Genomic DNA, 17908 nt, shown 5'->3' with positions numbered 1-17908 from the left:
AAAGCAAATACACACACACACATACACACGCACGCATACGCATTCACACTCACACTCTCTCTCGTGCTGACACACATACACACACAAGCAAACACACACACACACACACACACACACACACATACACGCATACGGATTCACACTCACTCTCTCTCTCTCACACACACAGCAACACTGACAAACAAACACGCACAGTGACACATACACAAACATACCACATACATGGACACAAACACATTCCCACTCACACACACACAAACTCTTACACCCATGGGGCTGGGGACATCAGTCCCAATCTCAACAGTGAAGGAGCTATCCGCTGGCTTCACCTCTCTTGAAAGCACACAACAGCAAGCTCCCGCTTAATTGGGCCAGGCTGGAAAGGAGGGGCCGGCCTGAGACACATGCACGCTCCCTCCCCGGGTACAGAGTACACACACACACACACACACACACACACACACACACACACACACACACACACACACACACACACGCTCCCTCCCCGGGTACAGAATAGTGTATTTGTTAGAAATCATTGAGTTCTGGTTCTTGAGTCTAATTAGTGAAATGAACCAGCTAGCCGCTTCGTTACTAAGATCCCTGATGTTGACGGCCTAGGCAGAGTCACCCATGAACAAAAACACAACCTAATGAGAAACTACAGGGTTTTTTTTTGGCAAAGAATATCAACTAGAGCAAAGTTGGAGATTCAAAAATGTTTCATAAATTAGACAACCTCTATTCTTCTAACTGTCCTGTTGATATCTAAAATACAGCACCACCAAACTTTAGAAACCATAAAGGTTTGGCAGATGAACAGTTGTGGAAGTATAATATGTGCATAGGTTGAAGAGGGGGAAACTCTATGGTGATCTCTCTCTCTCTCTCTCTCTCTCTCTCTCTCTCTCTCTCTCCCTCTCCCTCCCTCCCTCTCCCTCTCTCTCTCTCTCTCTCTCTCTCTCTCTCCCTCCCTCCCTCTCCCTCCCTCCCTCTCCCTCTCTCTCTCTCTCTCTCTCTCTCTCTCTCTCTCTCTCTCTCTCTCTGAATGGCCATAATAACCTGCTCTGTTGTGTCACACCTTGAATGACATGTACACGTTTCCAGCTGCTACAGCTCATGTCATGTTTCATCCCCCCGCATGACTGCTTCAGGGTCTCCAGTGTAATTATTGCCGTCACCTGTCCTCATCATCTGGTCTGGTGGTTTGGTGACCTTACCTAACTGCTTCCCTCAGCTCTGCTATATACTCTCTTCTTTGACACAAATGGACGCAAGTCTACGGCATTTCCCAGTGCCAAAAAACCACTCCAACAAAAAAGCTTTAAGGGCTGTCATAAATGCTGCGTATCATAGCGACGCTTACCTTGAAAGACGCACTGGTCTTAACCATTCACCTCGTGTGCACCAGAGCATTGCCAGCATTCCAAAAACACACAGAATTCGCTGTGACTGCAAACAAATTAAATTAGAAGCCCCGGAAAAACAACAGCCTTTGTTATTGTCTATGCAAAGCACTGCAACACAAGCTTTTTAAGTCATACTCTAATTTCTGAAATCTAATTAATTAGCCAACAACAAATGCCCCGGTTCTGGCAACTCTCCTCTCGTTTGCACAATTAGAACAGGACACAGCTGTTCCGACCACTGTACACAATCATCCAAGCAAACAAAATACTTCTTCATTAAATGGACATTTTTTCTCTTGTTTTTTATTATTCTCATTATTTTCTCATGTTAGTTCAAGTAGTTATTTTAATTTTAACTACATGGACTGACCGAACGAGACAAGGTGCTCGCTCTAGTCTAGTCAGGCTGGCGAAAAATGGTGACACAAACATCTCACTCACTGACTAAACTTGCTCCTCGCTATGGCAACCTTTTACCGGTGAGTCTGGGTCCCATGGCGACCAGTGGCACGCAGGTGAAATGTGTTCAAGTACTCCACCACACTAGCGATGAATTATTCATGCTCGGTGTGTGTGTGTGTGTGTGTGTGTGTGTGTGAGTGTTTGTGTGTGTGAGTGTGTGATTTTGGTGACTCTTGTCTCTCATTCCTGGCTCACGACAGCATGCTTATCTGAAGGCCGATCGCATTCGTTCCACGTTTTTGTGAGGCTTCTCGTCTGACTCCACACGACTGCTCCAGTCCCCTGCGGACGTCTCCCGCACAACCTCTTGCTTCAGGCACCGGCCCTTTGCAGTGTCAACCGCAGGCTTTTCACTCCTGCCAAGAGCTCGTCCGCCCGGCCCCAAGTGCTCACTCAAGCAGACAGACAGCGACAGTTGAACACCCTACAGAGGGCTGACCAACGGCTTCCTGGAGAGGCTGAACGCTCAAAGCCACACATGCCAAAACCTCTGATGACCGATCTCTCCGGTGACACGGGTTATATCTCTCACTGTACACAGCAAAGGGAAACATGTCACATCAGTATGACACGGGTCTCCAATGCAGGAATGTTCAACATCCTGGTTAGCACGACCTTTGACACAGAGTGCAGACGTGTGGTTGATGATTTTGTTGAAAGATTTTCCACTGCTAAATGTATTCCTTTCCTATGGTATTGGTTTTCCCATGATTCTTTGCAGCTTTACTGAGGGGCACTGGTGATGTTGGTGATTCCAGATACATGGATATAGTGGGCATACTGTGTCAGATGTGTGTTCTGTCAATTTGAAGCCTTTTTTGGCACTACTCCTTGCAACATTAAATATCAATGCAAAAACAATGATTATGTATATAATTGGCTCATATGAATATTGCCCTAAATGATGCTGAGTACTGTGAGCAAAACAGCATATTTGGGTCAATGGTATTTTACTTGCAATCAATAATGTTATGATTGCACCTCTGAGCCCTGAGCACAGAACTTTTGGAGCCCTCTGTATTTGGACAGCCCTTTCTGTCAACACGGAGCTATGTGTGGCTGAAAAGAAGGAATTGAAAGGGTATTACTTATGATTAGAGATAGGTTTCAGGTTTGTGTGGGTCAAGTCATAATTTGGTTGGATTTACTAACTAAGGTGGCTGAGAGTTAGTGGTTAGTTGACATTCGATGATTTATATTATACACACTCTATCTGGGCCTGTTGAAGACATCCATTTTCAATGCATGCATGCTTTGGCATTGAGCGATTTTGCATTTTGATAAAAAAAGTATCCAGTAGATATGAAGAGGAGATCATTTCACATCATTTTAATAACAGGTTGAATTTCTGGTGTGACCGGAGGATAACCGCCTTATCTTTTTTCCTTTTTTCTCTCCATCCATACATACATATGAAGCAGAGCTGACCTTGTCCTGAATATCGTGACTGAAGCCATGAATAAAAGATTAAATATATTCTGGTCTGGTACCAGCGCTTTTCAAACACTTCTTACAGTTTTTTGTACATAAGCTTAGCATGAGCAGAAACAGAAAAAAAACAATCTTTTAATCATTTGAAAAACCTCATGTTGCTTATACTGTTAGCTGCATGTGCCGTGTGCTCAATCGATTTATTTTATGCGCAGAAATAGGATTGCTTTCTGTTTAACCTTGACTGCAATATACTGCATAGTCTTCTAAATAAAGTACAGATGTTTACTTATATAACCTCAACAAAGAGTAATAGTTATTTGTATCAACTATATATTGAATAGGCTAATGTATAAAATAGATGAGATGACTTCTTCCAGTACACCCAGACAGAATAATGAATATACTAGTTCCTGTTCAACTAACATGAGTATGAGAGGTCTCAAAAACAGGAACATCTCATTTATCAAAGTAACTTCCATTTCTTTTACCCTTTCAGAGAAGTAATGGATTTTTCGATAACGTCATAGAACAATCTACCTGAAGAGTGGCTGTTACAAACAACTTCTCAGATTTTTCATCTCAGGTTTCATCTCAAACCCAATGTAGTGTCATAGTCATAGAAAGGTTTGTACTTGGACCACCCTTTTTACCATACTTTGAGGAACACTTTACCTAAACCCAGTATCTATAAGTCATTATAAACGCATTTATAAATGTTTAGAAAGTATTTATAATGCATCCTAGTGACTGACATAAATCTACATGACTATTTATTAATAGACATGACTGTGCTCATAAAGCGTTACAAAGTTGCAGCATAAACAACTCCTATTATGATTGCTTGTATATGGTCCCATATGGCTCCATAAACCGCATCTGCTGAATAAATAGCATTTGACACAAGGCACACACACATGTCATCAGCGCCATTATCAAGTGGTAAAAGAAGCTTTATTATGCATTCTGATACTTTAAGCTGTAAAGGCTTATGCTATAACAACATAATGCGTTATGAGTCATTACTATGTATAAATTGTAGTGTCAATCATTATAAGGCATTATGAATACTTAATAACCCTTTATTTATGTGTTTGTAAGGCTTTGTGGATACTGGGTTTAAGTAGAGTGTTGCAATACTTTCCTTAAAGCTTGCCCATTCTTTCACGCAGACACTATTGTACATTTTCTTTTTTCCAACTGATATTTATTAATTCAGCAGATAGTTTTACCCAAGGGATTTTGCAGTACAGCAAAGATATACAGAATGTGTGCTATCTATCAGTGTATATGCACCCAAATAACCACGCTGCTGAGCTCAGCAGTGATAGCGCCTCACTTCCTTAGAACTTCATAGATTAACTTTAGATTTCACACTTACGCATATTGCTGTCAAGCACACCCTTTTACTAGGCACTTTCATGCAGAGAGGAGGGAGTCTGACGGGTGACAGGTTATAGGGGCTCGTACAGTATCACCTTCTTTCTCATTTATATGCTCCCAAGATAATGAGCTTTTATTTGGTGATTTATGAAACCTTTGCACACAAAAGAGCGGGACTTTTGTTTCCACGTCATTTTTTTTCTTTCTTTCTGTTCTCTAGGGACTTTGAGTTCCATTCATGTCATAACTGGTTAAAAGACAATTGTTCATGACCTATTCAATACCACTGTGAGGTGTGACCTAGGACTAAGAGGTCGAAATGTGATTTTTTTTTTAATGACTACACAAGGTGAAGTAAGGAAAGAAAAAGGAGACAAATAGAGCGGAAGAGAGCAAAGAGGGTGATTGTGAAGAAAAGGAGCCATGCCTCGGGGCACAGAGAGGGTTGTGTAATATCCCCGAAAGATAATTCTGCCATCCCTCTTGTTCTCTCTCTCTCTCTCTCTCTCTCTCTCTTTCTTTCCGTGTGGGGAGGACTGGTAAAGCCCCGTTGTCTGGTTGGCATGCAGGCTTGATAAGAGGGCTTGGAGAGCGGCGGTCTACTGGGGGACGGCGCTCCCCTCATTAATCATGTGCCACGGAAGATCGAGGAGAAAACTCACCTCTCGCTTTGTTTTTGGTGGCCGCCACTAGAAGCACGGCAGGGGGGGGGGAGGAAGAGGATGAAGCAATTAGGTGGAAGGAGATGAAGAGACGAGACGAGACGAGACGAGACGAGGAGAAAAGAAGGAAAAGAGAAAGAGAGAAGGAGAAAATTGATTAGATCAATGAATCTGAAAAGTTATTGTCTTCTGGCAATACAAATGATGACACTTTAACACTGCTCTGAGAGTCAGGGTTTGTGGAGTTTAGCAATTCTGTTAATGTGAATTATATGGGAGCTTGTGTGATGTCCGGATGTTAAAGAGAATATCGTACTGATATGAATGACCAGACTGTAAACCTACACACTTCTGATGAAGAGTATTTTGAGCTAGGTAGCCTTCGGAATACTAGCGAATACCACACAACCAACCACATGCACACAACACAATGTCAGAAAATGGATATTACCTTTTTTGTACATCTTTATGCTTTTACCCATGGGGCAACCTACGATTTATCACTGATTATATAAGAATTATGCTCTATAACCATACTTAGTAATATTACAAGCTACTGATTCAATTTTTTTTACCAAAGAATGTTTTCTTAGGCTTTGCAGAAACCTATCTGATGCAGAGGTGATCCACATTTCTGCCACAATCTGCCCAAAGCTGCAGTGGGAGTCTCGACACAAACCAAACCACCGGGTCAATCTAGCGGGCTTGATGACACGGAGGCGCGAGCGTGTAAGAGTGTGTCTCTGCTCCGCACATCTCCCATGAATAAGCGGCGGCCGCCGGTGACTCATTGCCTCCTGAATCTTTATTGATCAGACACCAGGCAAGCTCCCCTCAGCAACGGGCCAATTAGCCACCAAGGACGCCACACTTCAACTCTCCGAGGAGACTTTAGCCCAGTAGCGTCTGAGCGCACAAACAGAGGTGATTTCACCAGCCTTGCCTGTACAGGTCCATTCTCAGCATGTGCTGCCCCTACAGTATGTATCAGTGGGGGCTGCTGGAGATTTTACTTGTGAGCTACATTTTTAATGATGCAAATTATAGCTTCACAATCACTTTTCACGCTGCCGGTACGGACCCTGTGAAAATGATGATAAAATCGTTTAAGTGGAAAGCTGCTTTGCTTTGGAAATGAAAAGGAAGTACAAATTCAAAGACGAATTTGACAAAGACGAAGCTAACATAAAGGCAGCATTTTCTCTCTCCTTACACACACACACACACACACACACACACACACACACACACACACACACACACACACACACACACACACACACACACACACACACACACACTCTGCTAATAGGACGTCAAGTTAGGCGACGCCACCACCCGGACTATGTCTAGGTCTGTATTGTGCTGTCATAAGAATATTAACTGACTGGACACACTCTCCTGTGTTTCCCAGCCACAGACTAATGGGACGTATGCACCAGTCTCTGCAGAGACACATACTGTATGTCCACGGACTGTAGGTCTACACATACTGTATGTCCATGGACTGTAACTCTACACATACTGTATGTCCACGGACTGTAGGTCTACACATACTGTATGTCCACGGACTGTAACTCTACACATACTGTATGTCCACGGACTGTAGGTCTACACATACTGTATGTCCATGGACTGTAACTCTACACATACTGTATGTCCGCGGACTGTAGGTCTACACATACTGTGTCTCCATGGACTGTAACTCTACACATACTGTGTGTCCATGGACTGTACCTTTACACATACTGTGTGTCCATGGACTGTACCTCTACACACAGTATGCTGAATATCTAATATGGTGGCACATGAAACATATTCTCTAGTGTCTGTGTTCGAGAAAGGAAGAAGTAGTTGCTTGCGGTAATTCATCTAGTTGAAAGGTGTTTTGACAAACACCGGAAGGTCCCCAAGGTCATTGATTGGTGGGTATTGATTATAATATCTGAGGCATCGGCGTCGTTCCTGAAGGATCGCTGGATTTCCCTTCAAAAGCACAGCATATTGGAAAATTATAATGAAACCGTCAGCACACCTGCCTTTCCAAGGCCAGCCATTCCCAAGTGCAATGACACATCTGCACAAGCATATCTAATGTCGCAATAAACATTCCTGTTCCACCTACTGTATCACAATAAATACTAATAACTAACAGGCTGGCAGTAAAAGAGTTGCAGCCCTGTGTGTAAATCTAGATGTGAAGGGTATACTGTTTTGCCTGTATATATTGTATGTAAACAGAACAGAATACAGGGGAAGTACAATGAAAGATCTGAGAAACAAACCACCTACTATATAATATATATATAGTATATGTGTGTGTGTGGGTATATTACATTTTTTACATTTCATTTGTAATTGCTTTTGTTGCTTTAACCTTGTTCCCAAACGTGTGATGAAAAAATAAACAACAACAGCAAAAAATGTTGACGCCAAACCCAAGAAGAAGAGCAATGGAGGTGAACTGAAAGAAGTGCAGGCAGCGACGGCGGCGGCAGCAGCAGCTGCATGTCAGCATGTTGGGGCCATATAAAGCCTTCTCCCCTGGCTGTAAATCACTGCAGGGATGACGGCCGACCCTGAGAGACAGAGAGATTTCTCTTTCCTATGCGTCCACACAACTCTGTGGCGCTTCACACAGGGAGGCACGGGGGAACTAAACGGGCTGGAATCAACACAAATGACAACATGCAGGGAGAGTGTGCCGGAGAGTTGAAAGTATGCTATTCACTTTACGCAGTATGCGTGACCCCCTATCTACACCTTAATACGAATACTCGAATAAACGCCTTCTTCTTCTTCTCCTCCTCCTCCTAGTTATTCTTCTTCTTTCCCTTCTCCCTATCTCTCCCCCTCTTATCCATTCACTTTCTCTCTTTCCTGCATGGACGAGCAGCAGATGAAACAGGATTGGCTGACATACGGCTTCACGCCCCACATCTCTCCGACACTCTCCGTCAGGATCCACAGATCCATACGGATCCCGCTCATTTTCTGAGTGATAAATGTCACAAGACAGCGGCTTTGTACAAGGGAACTGAAGCAGAAAATATCTGATCATTACTGTAATGTCTCAAAAAGCCTCCTGTTGATACGGAGACCAAATTCCTTCTCCAAATCTTTCCCTTTCACCACCGATCGGCTGGCAGCGGCTTTGTTTTTGCTTACAATAATTCGATATTGATCCGACTGGCGCCGAGGCTGTGCAGTCAAGCCACGTCTACTGTATCCCTGCAACACTACGCCGCCGCTGACAGCAAGTCCAAACAACGTGCTCAACTGCATTCGATGCTCTATTAAAGCAGGAGTGAAAACAGCACAAACAGGTCATTTAAAGAAACAGATAAACAACAACAAAAAACAACAAACACACAAACATGTTAATAATAAAAACACATGATGTCTGATTAACACCACTGGTAAGGTATGCATCCCGTATCTGTTCTGATTTGATCATATTCATCCTTCTTATCTACCCTCCTAGAGAGCTTCACATCAAGGAGCAATCTCCTATGTGTTTGACAGCATCTGTATGCTTGCACAAATCCTTGCAGAAAATCTGATTCACATTCACACAGTAGCCTTACTAAATCATGCTATCATAAATTCATCATTAACAATAAGGCCACTGGTGAGCTTTCATGTTTATTTGGCTTATTTCCACCAATTTGAGCTTAATCATACATATAGCTGTCAAACTAGTAATTAGTGTAATATCAGTAAGCTCTCCAAGCTCTCGATGGAAGGAAGGATGATGTCTGGCTGTTAGTGGCTCGTGACTGGTAGTCTCTCTACGGGCCATGGATGAAAACAAAAACCTTTCAGACAACAACCGGGTGTCCAAATCTCTGCCTGTCATAAATACAGCTAACGAGCGTTAATGTGACAGGTACGCTGTGTAGCAGTAGCACACAGGCACAATGGAGGGTCTCATCTTGGCATTCCACCAGGAAGCAGCCCACCAGGGCATCCTGACTTATCCACCATGCTCTCTTTCTCTCTCTTTCTCTCTGCCGCTTTTTCTTCTTTCCTTCTCTGCTTGTCTCTTTTTCTCTCTCCCTTTATCTGACTCTCACTCCCACTCACAGAACCTCTCTCTTCTTCTCTGTTTTTCTCTCCCTCTCTCTCTCTCTCTCTCTCTCTCTCTATGTGACTCTCTCACTCTCTCTCACACCCTTTCTCTTCTTCTCTTTTTTTCTCTCTCTCTCTATCTGACTCTCTCACTCTCTCTCACCCCCTCTCTCTGCTTCTCTCTTTAGAGTCCCAGTATTAACAGTATATGGCCACGTATCTATTCTGTAAGCCCACAGCCCTGTACAAGAACAGGCAGAGTGGTCAAGAACAGACTTTACATTTTTTATTTCATAAGTACTTTTCTGTCTACCGAGAATCACAAATCACATTCGAAATAGGAGTGAAATCTGACATGAAGGCAAAGTTTGGCATTAGGCCACAGCAGGTGGTTCGCTCTGACCAACCAGCCTAATAAAGCAGCCCGCTGTGTCTGAATGTTTCATGTTCCCGTTTCATGGGGGTTTAAATGTTAGCAAAAGATGCCCCGTCGCAGACACTGAAAACATCCCTGATTGAAGCAGGATGACTGTGAGTGTCTCATCGAGGGAATGAGGCAGACGCTTTCATTGGCAAGTCTAGACGTTAAAAGCCATTTCAGTGGCCATGATGGACTTATCTAATGGTCTAAAGGTCCATGGGTCCATGGGTTACTGTATCTATAGCTGGTACTTCAGTTTCACTGCAATGGCTGAGGTGGAAGTAAATCTTTCTTTTACGACTTCAACTACCATTCAAATGTTTTATAACATGAAGACATTCAATTGGGATTGCTACATGACCTTTTTTGCAATACATCTTAAGTGTATTTAGAGAATATGCAAAGACTGCAAATGATCTTAAAAACTTCAAAAATGACTATTATGGATGCAATAACTGTTTTTCCACTGATTTCTATCTGATTACTAAACATTCCTCGTTTTGGTTCCGCATAACAGAGGTGTTATTTATTATTAAATTCTACATATTTTGAAACAAACAAACATGCAAACAAACAAACAAACAAACAAACAAAAAGCCCGCCATGTGCATGAGAGAAATAGCCATTTTTCCAGCTCCTTTGCTAAACCTCATTTTACAAAACAAAGCCACAGATTTTGGCCTTTTCGCCCAGCGGTGTGCCACAGGGAACCTGCAGCCGGGAGCCCAGGGCCCAGCATGGCTCTCAATTTGGTGTGACTGGGGCTCGAGGGCTGAGCGGACAAACAGTCGGCTTAATGGCGTCTCTACACTCAAGCAGAGAGCTGTCCCTGTGTGACAGAACAGAAGGATTGCAGCATTAACGTCTTTCTTATTCTACTCTTCAAGCTCCAGACCTGCCACAATCTTTACTGAGTATATTTTTCAGCCATGGTGTATGTGATGCAATGCTGATGTGACTGCAACTGCAGTGGTACGTGTCCGATGAGCATAGTCACCTGAGTATATATGCTTAAAAGGCCTGTTGTGGTTCACACGACTGTGGCCACTTAGTTATGATACCAACCGATACTTAGACTATGTTAGAATTAATGATCAATTACTCTGTATTGGTTAGCAGGGACTTGTTTAACTGATTCTGAAAGATATCGTTTAGCCTTTACTTCTCGAGCAGCCCTTTTGTGTTCAGTAATCCGATCTCATATGGGAAAGTCATGAATTACTAAACACCTGCTCTTGTTCTTTCCAGACAAACTTGAGCTCCAAACCAGAACCAGATCAGTCTTAAGTAGTCTAGAGTGGCCAATAACGATCATGCGAGTGGTGACACTGTGTTCATGGTTGAAGAACATCTCAATCTTTGCATAGCAGTGTCAGTGCTATAAAACAACCATTTAATATGTACCAAGATATAACCCTGTACATGTCAATTTACAGCGAGTTCCCTGGGAATACAGACATCATGAATCTCTCAAATAAGATTCATGGAATGGAAGAGATGGAGAGATGGTGGAAGAGATTACCGAGCGGCCGGCCCATTTCTCACTGGAGGTGCATCTTCTCAGGCACCCCCTAGTCCCAGATAGCACACGCCTCGGTAACGGATCTCGCCCCGGATCTATCAGATCTGCACCAAATAAGGACCAGATCTGTTTTAAAGTTCCCATTTTTCTAGGGTGGTGTATGCTGATTTGGAGGTGATGGCCAAGTAGAAGACCAACAGACAAATCTTCTCATGATTAAAAGTATAGAAACTTACTGTGGCTTGAAGGTTAGAGACAAAATATAATGCAATTCTGAGAGCCATTCTGATAATTCTACAATGCTTCATGTGTTGCAAATCATATTATTTCTGCAACACACAGAACAGGCTTTTGATTAATATCTTTAATGTTTATGATTTAATAGTCCACGAGAATTCTTTTCTTTTTGGTTGTTTCTCAGCACCTTTTGCCTTTGGGAATGTTTTATCCTCTGGACAATACATGAAACTACTCAAATACTGAAAGGGGATACACTGTGCTGAATGAAGATGTAATATGAATCTTTCATCTCTTTTGAGATCAAAAAGACTCGGCATCAAATGCAGACAATTCTGAGCTGGTATCGATCAGTCCATATTTAATAATACATCCAGGTCTCTAACCTTCAAGCCACAAGGCGTTTTTTTTGTGTGCCTTACATTTCTTTTCACTTGTGGCACTTTGGGGGGAGACTTGCTAACAAAGACTTCTGAGAGGGGTTTTGAGGCCTTTGACTACTCCGGAGGGAAGCCGAGCCTCAATGATGGGCCAAATCGATGCCTCTAGGGCAGCCTGGCTCTCTGTGTGAAAACACTGTTCTAATGAGCACGCAATGGGACCCATTGAGGGTGAGGGCAGGCGAAGTGTGTGTGTGTGTGTGTGTGTGTGTGTGTGTGTGTGCGGCACCATGCCGTTCACATAAAGGGTAGAGGAGACACACTTACACACACACTCTCACACACACACACAGACACACATGGATTTCACTCGCCTTCATTGTCAAAGTACAGAAAGACACAGAAAAGAATCTGTCACAAATCTAAGAGTGTCATTGTACAAGTAATACTGTAAAAACGTGGAGCAATGCTGTAGGGAATTATGACGTTTCTGCAAATCACAGGTGTTTATATTCCACTGCAATATTTATACCGTGTTCGTGTTATAACCTTTGACCTGGAATTGTTTCGCTGTACACCTGGACATCACACACATCACATCCACCACCTGAATATATATACAGTAGAGCTTATAGGGGTCTGAATACATACACAACCTGAACATAGATAGAGCTTATAGGGGTCTGATTACATACACAACATGAACAGATGCTTTACGATGTCTCGGAGGACAATAACAGTCCGTCGAGGCTCATTTGCAGTGTGCCTTTTTTGTTGTTCTTGCCTGAATAAATAGCGGTTTGGAGCACACCTTGTTTAGTCAGAGCAAAGCAGAGAAGAGGAGAGAAGTGAGGAGGAGGAGGAGGAGGAGGAAGCTAACTTCAGTATGTTTTGAAAGCGCAAATTAGTTCTACCGCCACACTGCCCTTTTCATGCACCGCAGGGCATTGTTGTTTTAGACACCACTAAAAGAGTGTCAGCACTATAGCAATCTGAGGCAATGAACTCGACTGCCTAAATGATTACCTCTCTGCTCTTGCTCTTTTATTCTTCTTACAAATACTTAAGCATGGAGTAAGGTCTCCACATGCAGTTGGAACAGTCACTTTAACTCTTCACAAGGCCTAAATGAGAACCCAATGTGGAGATACCACAATGATATCCAGGGTGTTTTTATCAGGGAATGATGAACACATATTGATGGAGATCATTACCAAACACTGTTAATCACTTTAGAATATATGAATCAAGTGCCTTGTTTTAATAATTACATTATATGCTTATGTTACCAGGAACATGGCTTTTCTGTGTTCCTGTGTATATGTGTAACTTTGATTAACTGGCGCCACTTAATGTTTTCTCGACCCTGAGAAAATACAAGAAGCTCGGTCGAGAACCTTGTTTTGACTATGATGTTAAACACTTACGGCGTCAGCATTAGATACATCTAAGTATATAAACCTTGTGGTTTGAGAGTGAAATTGCTTCACTTCCATCCTTGTGCTATGAGTGAGCCCGATTGCAATTGTTCTTGTTGAATAAGTATACTGATCGACAGCTCTGGAGTCCTGAAGTAACTAGGGTGAATTTTCACTTATCATATCTCATTGACTGATGCAGTGAAAAACACTGGTCCTTGTGAATGTGAGCTTTATCATTAACCTACACTGTGTGTGGGAAGGAACCACCCTGTGCAATTACATTCGATCGAGATACACCTTCTCCATCTCTCAGCTACATATTGCATATATAAAAAACCACCGACGGTGTTGTAGAAATAATAAATGGAAGCATGAGACGGAGAGAAAGGAAAAGACCCAGTGGCCCATGAAATCAGACCTTCACTTAAGCAATCAATGGCATCTTTCTCCATTCTTCCACATGGATGGAAACGCCTCTCAAAGCGTGAAGGGCCTCAGTGGACGCGTTAGCACCACACACACACACACACACACACACACACACACACACACACACACACACACACACACACACACACACACACACACACACACACACACACACACACACACACACACACACATAAACACACACACACACACACACACACCTCAGCCACAGTGCTATTCTCCCCTGAAAACACACCATTTCTCCTCAAGCTTTTCTTTTCCTGAAATGGATTTCTGCTCTTTTTTATACCAGCTTCATAGTTTACTGTTTTGTCAATGCAGCTCTCCTGTCTTAAAGGGACATAAACACCTCCAATCCACTCACCCAGCTCTCCTGTCTTAAAGGGACATATAAACACCTCCAATACACTAACCGAGTGGCAGAATCAGCAGAAAACCTCAAAGCCATTATTTGTTCAGCAACGACGAGCTACTGCTGACTTTGGGGTTATGGAGTTTACAGTTACCCTCAGTCTGGTAACCTTTGACCCCTAGATAACCGATCACTTTTGATAACCTCCGCTGCGTGTCGGTGTCCTGCTCGTCCCGGGATTTATTTCCCCGATACTGACTGGCGAACTATAAATCATCCCTTACAAATGTTCCCATAGTTAATGAATGCGACTGAAGGAGCAGGTATCTTCTCCTCACTGAATGTTACAGTATTGGATGGGCTAGTACTACAAACATCAGACTGCACTACTGTTGAACACGGACAAGATAATATATGGTGTCACTGTTATACACAAAGCTATCAGAGAAGGATGGCTGGTGATCGATCATCACACCCAGGCTTCTCGCAACCTTGGTTGCCGTGAGAGACAAAGAGATGAAGAGATGAAGAGATGACTTTTATGCTGATATTGATTTGCTCGCAAATCTACCTGAGTAAGATATTATGAAACACACTCGCCCTGCTTAAAGAGGGAATGCATCTAATTACTAGAAGCCAAACACTGGAGGTGATGGCCGAGCACAGACAGAGTCCGCTTCATTTTAGTGAGCCTGTTTTACAATTTCGTACCTACGTGTGCTTTTCCCATTCATTTCATACCCATTACATTCTCCCTACACTCAATATCCACACATTTAGCAAGCCAGCATGAGTAAAAGTAATAAGATTGAGACAAAATGGAAACTGAGTCCTTCCTCTACGCTAACTGTGTGGAATGCAGGGTAGAGTGTGGAGATAGCGTCCTATGTTAGCATAAAGGGCTGGCATGTGCACAGCTGATAGCAGGGCCTGCGGAGAGAAGGTATGAGAGAACCCTGGGGACTGCAGTCTGGTTCCCATAAGCCTTGCTGCCATGTCAATGCACAGACAGAGTGTGGGTCTCTTTCGCTCATGGATGGACAGCTCTCATCACCGATGCCCGAACGGAATCTGCATACGGCTGAGGCCTAATCGAAAGCCCTCATCTGCAATGATGGCGGCATTTTTATGGGCTTTCATCGAAACTCAATTAGCATCATAAAGCCGTCTCTCTTAATGCCGAAACACTTTCTGTGTGTGCCGGTACGGTGCGTTGCGGGCCAGTCACTCAAGCGCCGGTTGGCGGGAAGCGATCGCACGCCGGCATGATAACACAGACTCATTACGCCGTCAAAACCTTCAAGACGGACTTCCTGTCAACAAAGACAATACGCCTGACAGCCGCAAGGCTTCTGGAGGAAATCACAGGTCCACATGATGAGTTGGGGGATATTCAAACTGCTCCTCTTGTATTGACAGCTTCCGAGACAGAATGACAGGGAATGGAGAAGGTAAAGGGCGACGACTACGTAATCCAGAGAAGACTAGAATACATCACAATAGGAGGCGTCAGGCCTGATGCACTCAACTCAACCCAACTCAACTCAACTGCACACACCCAGTTTTTGGAGTACTTTATACCAAGTCCACTGACAATGTGTCAACATTGTGACAATTGATCACAAATAAAAATTATAAGAAGTAAAAAATAAGAAGAAGTACATCCACTCAGAAAAGTATTAATCTAATGTTCTTATCAGAGGCTATAGAGTGGTTTGGGTATGCATTGGTTACAAGGCGTTTATGTTTTTGTATCGGGGCCAATCGCCAAACTCCATCTAAACAGGGTTAATCTTTCTCATTCTATGGCAACAGGGCAGCTGGCATAAGAATCTGACTCCTTGTCGGGAAGCTGGATAGCAAGCGCTCACACCTCCAGTAACGGAGGCACAAGAATGCACGGGTTCAAACGAGTTCAAATGAGATTGTAAAAGTGAGGAAATGGGAGATTGAAAGAAAGAAAGAAAGAAAGAAAGAAAGAACGAGAAAGAGTGAAAGGAGTAGTCTCGGTACGGTAAGAAAGCTGGGAGAAGGATAGCGAATACAACAGGGGACAACCATCTGACTGAGCCACTCATTGATTTTACTGCCAAGGATATAATTATTCCTCATGGATGTTACGGGCCAGAAATGATGTTGCTGTGAAGCATTGGCTTGTATAATTGCTTCTGCTTGTCTGGGAATGAAGGCTCGGGGGGTACACAACTCCGATCTCAACCGTATGGAATCTCAATGGGCGTCTGTGCCAGGGCATGTCTCTCTGTCCTTGCGAAGACTTACAAGAGTTGGGGAGATTTCTTCTCGGTTGCCGGAGTAAAAACACTCATCTTTCCATGCCCTCTGTCGAACCACGATCCCCTGGCCTCTCCCCTTTTAATGGATTGACAGGATTATTTATGGGGATCTACACATAGCAGAGCCTTCTCCATCTCAGAGCATTCTCTCTCCCTCTGTCTCTCTCCTTCTCCTCTCTCTCCCTCTCTCTCTATCTCTATCTCGCTCTCCCTCCCTCTCTCTCTCTCCCTCTCTCTCCCTCTGTCTCTCTCCTTTTCCCTCTCTCTCTCTGTCCATCTCGCTCTCTCTCTCTCTCTCCCTCTCACTCCTTCTCCCTCTCTCTCTCTCTGTCTCACTCTCCCTCCCTCTCTCTCTCCCTCTGTCCATCTCCTTCTCCCTCTCTCTCTCTCTATCTCGCTCTCTCTCTATCGCTCTCCCTCCCTCTCTCTCTCTCTCTCCCTCTCACTCACTCCCTCTCTCTCTCCATCTCGCTCTCTCCATCCCTCTCTCCCTCTCCCCCCCTCTCTCTCTCTCCATCCCTCTCTCTCTCTCTCCTTCTCCCTCTCTCTCTCCCTCTCTGTCTCTCTCTCTCCCTCCCTCTCTCCCTCTCTCTCCTCCCTCTCTCTCTCTCTTACTCCCTCTCTCTCTCTCCCTCCCTCTCTCTCTGTCACCACTCTTCCTACTCCTTGTCTAATGCGGCCCCGCTGCAGCTGCTTGCAATGGCTTCTATTAATCCTGTGATATGCGTAGAGAGACGTGAGAGAGACGCTCCCGGAGAGGCGGACAAGGTGAGATTTACCGTCTCACCTGAGGGGGAAAGGTCAGAGTCAGGAGACCGGTGGCACAGCACTCTCACAAGAAGACAAACACAGATGTGTGCGTGTATGTGAGTGTGTGTGTGTGTGAATGTGTGTGGGCGTGTCTATGTGGTTGTGTGTGTGTCTATGTTTGTTTGTTTGTGTGTGCGTCTATGTGTGTGTGTGTGTGGGTGTGTGTGTGTGTGTTTGTGTGTGAATGTGCGTGGGCGTGTCTATGTGGTTGTGTGTGTGTCTATGTTTGTTTGTTTGTGTGTGCGTCTATGTGTGTGTGTGTGTGTGAGTGTGTGAAACCCCTTCACCTAGATTGAGCTTAAGGTATACTAGACTTTGTAGGATGGATTCTGTGTAATGGCACTTTATGAAACTAACATGGATTTGAAATATTTAATTCTGAGCTGCTTTGAATTCACCCTGCTCTGTAACGCCCCTTACCACTAAAAACTAGGGGTGGGAAAAAAAATCGATTCTTCGATTTCTCTGGATTCTCTCTAGAACGATTCTGTCTCGATTCAGAAAAGTTCATAATCGATTTTTTAATAAAAAATAAATAAATAAAAAAAAAATGTTTTTTTTTTTTTTACACTTTCATTTTGTGTTGAAATGCAAGCTGCATCG

At 43.6% G+C, this 17908-nt stretch overlaps 1 protein-coding gene across 2 annotated transcripts in view; it reads right to left on the bottom strand.

The window, feature by feature from the left end:
• LOC105900369 (cell adhesion molecule 2-like) overlaps positions 1–17908 on the bottom strand; it is a 110360-nt gene that overhangs the window by 52366 nt on the left and 40086 nt on the right. Inside the window, exon 1 of one of the 2 annotated variants that reach the window (XM_031572201.2) lies at positions 5348–5386. The exons of the other annotated variant lie outside the window; for it this stretch is intronic. The gene's annotated coding sequence lies outside the window, so the exon portion shown is untranslated. Of the gene's footprint in view, positions 1–5347; positions 5387–17908 lie in introns of those variants that run through there. 2 annotated transcript variants of the gene reach the window in all.

This window comes from Clupea harengus, chromosome 8, assembly GCF_900700415.2.
Source record: "Clupea harengus chromosome 8, Ch_v2.0.2, whole genome shotgun sequence".
Lineage (NCBI taxonomy): Eukaryota > Metazoa > Chordata > Actinopteri > Clupeiformes > Clupeidae > Clupea > Clupea harengus.
Note: the sequence above shows the minus strand (reverse complement) of the source record. Positions and strands in the feature narration are given on the sequence as shown.